Here is a 4939-nt window from a genome sequence, read left to right on the forward strand (position 1 = left end):
CTCATTCCTGCCTCAACTGCCCAGGATCCAAAGTGGCCTGTGTTACTGTTGCTCACAGTCTGTTGTCCAGAACTAATTACCCGGTCCCAGCTGCCTGCAAGAGAGGCAGGGAAGCATGAACTCCTTGTGTATCCTCAAGAAAGTGGATATAAAGTGGAATGGTCTCAACTGTACCCCACCATGGACTGTCTCATGTGACATTGTAGTTGCCTATCTACTTCTCTGCCCACCCCACACCCCAGACTGAAGTTCCTTCGGTTCACAAATTTCAGGCTTCTCCTCCATTTGACTCTTGGCAGCTAGCACAGTGCCCTCCTTGAAGGCCCATGAAGTTTCAGGAAGAGCCGATCACACGACCTGCCCGGCCATAGAGCACCTCCACTTCTCCACGGAGCCGACTTCCCTGGTGCAGCACGGCTGTGACGGATCATTTCTTCATCCATCTCCTCCCTCTGCCAAGTCATCAGAAAATGCTGAGCACCTATGGAAAACCCTGAACACACTCCGCCTGTTCCGTCTGGTTTTCATTTTATGTTGTGCTGTTTTTTTGGTACAATAAACAAGGTGAAAGCAAGGAAGTCAACAATGTGGGGTTTGAGGGGATTTCAACAAATGAATGCTGCCTCACTGTGTTCTGTTTTGAGCACGTGCATCCCTGGTTTACACTGAGAGCTGGAAAATGGCGCTTGGATGGCAGCCAGGTTTCCGGGGAATAAACACCTCCAAAGGGACAAATGTTTTCACAGACTGTGAGTGAAATGGAGACTCAAATATTTAAAAATAAATATATAAAAAAGAAGAAAGAAAAGAAAAGGCAAGGAGATCCTGCTGACCTTAGTTCCCAAATGAGCTAAAAACAAGTTTTTATAGTAATGTTTTCTGCTTCCAAAGAAACAAAACTTCGTATTTTCACTACTCTCAGAATAAGTATTTCTGTGTGTCGCTACTCCCAGAACGAGTATTTCTAAAATGCCATTTTTGAGATTGAACAAAGGGCTTCAGTCTTTAAGCCACAAGTTACTCATCTGTAAAATAGGAATACTGATAATTCCTCACTCCCTGGGTGATTATGAGAATGAAATAAATTGTTAGACAAAGGATATAGATTGGGGCCAGTGTGTGGTGAGTTCCATATAATTGTTAGTCATCACTGTCTTCATCATCACCATCATCATCATCACTGTCATCACCACAATCACCACCATGATCATCAGCATCATCGCCACCATCATCACTGTCATTATCATCACCTTCATCTCCACCACAATCACCATCATCATCTTCATCATCACCACCATCACCATCACCACCACTATCATCATCACCACCACCATCATCATTACCATCATCATCACCACCATGATCATCATCACCATCACCACCATTATCACCATCACCACCATCACCACCATCATCATCATCACCACCACCATCATCATCACCATTACCACCTTTATCATCATCACCACCATTGTCATCATCACCACCACCATCATTACCACCATTGTCATCATCACCATCACCACCACCCTCATCACCATCATCATTACCATCATCATCACCACCATGATCATCATCATCACCACCACCATCATCATCACCATTACTACCACCCTTATCATCATCATCACCACTATTGTCATCATCACCACCACCATCATCATTACCATCATTGTCATCACCATCACCACCATCACCATCACCACCACCATCATCATTACCACCAGCATTATCATCATCATTATCATCACCATATTCAGGAACCTGGGAATCTGGTGTGATTAGAAATCAGGTGTGCAACCTAGCAGAGGGAAACTGGAAACCCAAAGTTGACTACAGGCAGAGTACAGAATTTCCTCTAGGCTTTAGTTCCCCCAACTGTAGAAATGGAGACAGCAAAAGCTCGTGCCACCAGCTTAAGAGAGTTTGAGCTACGGCAATGCAGTTACTATTTCCATGACTGCAGACAGGAAGGTGTCAGATCCATTATTGTTAATAATAATGTTTATTTTGGAAAAGAGGGTCAAAGTAGGATTAGTTAATATATTTATAATCTGTATTTGTTCTCAATCTATTTATGGACCCAGAAATGAAGGTGGTCTAGTTCTCTAAAATGCAAAACATTGATGATAAACAGAACCTCCAAACTGGGCAGTTTTCCATTATCCCTGGCTTTGGGTGAGTCTTTCCACCTACTTGGAATAACGCCCCTCCCCTCTTCTTCTGAGAGTTCCCACTTGCCCTCCATGCTCAACACAGTCGCTTTTCACTTATCAAATAGTCCAATAATCTAAAACATGATCACCCCATCATTGTCCCTTTACACCCAGCAGTCGGGGTAGGGGGATTAATTTTCCCAAGGGATGGTTGGGTAAAGCAGAGCTGAAGTATTAAAAAAGAGCCCATACCTTTCTGCCTAGCAATTTAATTTTAAAATTTACATTTTAAAAACTTTACATTCTAAGCATTTGTCCTGGAGAAATAATCATGGATTTGCAGCAGGCACTGGCTCAAGGGATGATCATCCCAGCACTGTTTTAACAGCAGAATAATGGGAGACCACCAAAATGTTCAGCTCAGGAGATGGCATGCTTGCATGCTGGAATACTAGGCAGCTATCAGAAATGTTTTTATGGGAAAAGAAAACATTTAGTAAAATGGAAAGATGCTATGATGTTTCAAGTGGAAAAAAGACAACATTCAAAATAGCGAGGGTGGCCTTACATCCTGTTGTCCCAGCAGGTGTATCTGACTTTCCCCTCTCACTCTTCACACTCCCAGTTAGGACCATGAAGTCCTGGGTCACCTTAAAGTTAGAATGCAGAGCAAGGTCCCGTCTTCATGGAAAACATTGCCTGTACTTCTTCATAGAAAAATGACCAGAAGAACATGCTGCAGACATTGGTGGTGGTTGCCGCCGGGAGCAGTGTTAGGAGCAGAGCTCCCAGATGGCCCATTTGGCACCGAATAGCACCGCTTCCTGTCCATTTTTTCCTGGTGTAATTAATCAATTAATCCCAGTGTCTTCTCTCACTTCTGAAGTGCCCCAGTTTGGCTAATAAATTACATGGTCACCATAGTTTTGAGAGATTCTTGTGGTATTTTTGCCCATCTCTGTTTTCTAAGCGTTTGTCATCAAGAGAATAAAACTGGAAAAGTGCAGAATGCCTCAACCAAAGCACCACCTTCCTCAGAAAGAGTTCCCCAGTGCTCCTGCATGAGACACTCAGGGCTGAGTCCCCAGTGTCCCTTGTTGTCTGGCACATGGTAGGTGATGGTATTCAAAGAAACGAGTGCCAGGTGTGGGGGGTCATGCCCGTAAACCCAGCAATTTGGGAGGCCTAAGCGAGTGGGTCACTTGAGCCCAGGAGTTTGAGATCAGTCTGGGCAACATAGCAGACTGCTTCTCTGTCTCCACTAAAAATACAAAAAATTAGCTGGCTGTGGTGCCATGCTCATGTAGTCCCAGCTACTCGAGAGGCTGAGCTGGGAGAATCACCTGAGCCTGGGAGTTTGAGGCTACAGTGAGGTGAGATGGTGCCACTGCACTCCAGCCTGGGCAACTGGAGTGAGACCCTATATTGAAAACAAAAGAAAAGAGGAAAGCCCAAAGCCCACCCCTAGCCACGTGGATGACGCTGTCCTGCTAGCAATGGGAAGAAATTAAAACACTCCTCATGCAGACATAGAAAACATGCCTCCTCCAAGGATTCCCTCCCACCTGCTGGTCGGCAAGGCCGCCCACTCCCTCTGTGGGGGATATTTTCCTGGCTCCATTTGGCTGGTGTTTGCCCCCCATGAGAGCCCTCCGTGTGGGAGAGGAAGAAATTGACCCAGGAGCCAAGCCTGAGACAGAAGCACCGAGTGTCCACCTTTGTACTGTGCAGAGCTGCAGTGCACTCCTGTCTATTTTTTCAGGGAATTTTTTCCACTCACCTTTGAACTACCTTGAAACAATAAAGTGTTCTCTTTTGACAGGCTGGCCTAATGGGAAGGTTGACCTGATTTCCACTCTCCTACCGAAAAGTGACAATGCAGCTGCCGGGCCAAGGAGGGACGTGTGTGACCAGTTCAGAGGCAGGAGTTCACGCGGCTGCAGTGACCCTCTGCAAAAGGAAGCAACTGGACATTTCCTCTACACATTGTCTCTTTTGAAAAGTTCCAAGTGAGGAATATTTGTATTTGATTGTTTTTCTTTCCTTGCATGCCAGCAAAAACTTGCTCAGTTTAGGAGAAACGGAGAAAAAGCCTGGGTTATTAAATTTTAGCGGACAATCATGTTCAAGCCAAGGAAAGTGCGTGCTGACTTCCCCAGGAAGGGCTACCTCTGCCCAGCACCCATAACCGCCCCAGACCAAGAGGCCTGAGCACAGTTTTGGGACATAGATTTCAGGTCAAGTTGACTGTCATGCTTACAACCCTTTAGTGCACCCTGTTACTTGGGCAGGGGATCTCTGTCTGCTTTTACCTGGAAATCACATGGGATATGCATAAAAATAATGAGCCTGGGCCTCGCAGACCAACCTGAACCTCCAGGTGTATGTGTATGTGTGCGTGTATGTGTGGTGTGTGTGTGTGGTGTTTATGTGTGTGTGGTTTGTGTGTGGTGTGTGTATGTGTGTGGTATGTGATGTGTGGGTGGTGTGTGTTTGTGTGTGATGTGTGTGTGGTGTATGTGCGTGATATGTGTGGTGTATGTGTGTGTGTGATGTGTGTATGTGTGTTTATATGTATGTGTGATGTGTGTATGATGTATGTGTGTGATATGTGTGGTGTATGTGTGTATGTGTGTGGTGTTTATGTGTGTGTGGTTTGTGTGTGGTGTGTGTATGGTGTGTGGTATGTGATGTGTGGGAGGTATATGTTTATGTGTGTGTGATGTGTGTGTGGTGTATGTGTGTGATATGTGTGGTGTGTATGTGTGTGTGATGTGTGTGTG

At 45.3% G+C, this 4939-nt stretch overlaps 1 long non-coding RNA gene across 1 annotated transcript in view; it reads left to right on the plus strand.

The window, feature by feature from the left end:
- Positions 1–3985: 3985 nt before the first annotated feature.
- Positions 3986–4939, plus strand: part of LOC108520093 (uncharacterized) — a 43632-nt gene continuing 42678 nt past the window's right edge. The window contains exon 1 of the long non-coding RNA XR_001882829.1: positions 3986–4165. This is a non-coding gene — a long non-coding RNA (uncharacterized LOC108520093). The remainder of the gene's footprint in view (positions 4166–4939) is intronic.

Source organism: Rhinopithecus bieti, unplaced genomic scaffold (genome assembly GCF_001698545.2).
Source record: "Rhinopithecus bieti isolate Rb0 unplaced genomic scaffold, ASM169854v2 scaffold_1618, whole genome shotgun sequence".
Taxonomy (NCBI): Eukaryota; Metazoa; Chordata; class Mammalia; order Primates; family Cercopithecidae; genus Rhinopithecus; species Rhinopithecus bieti.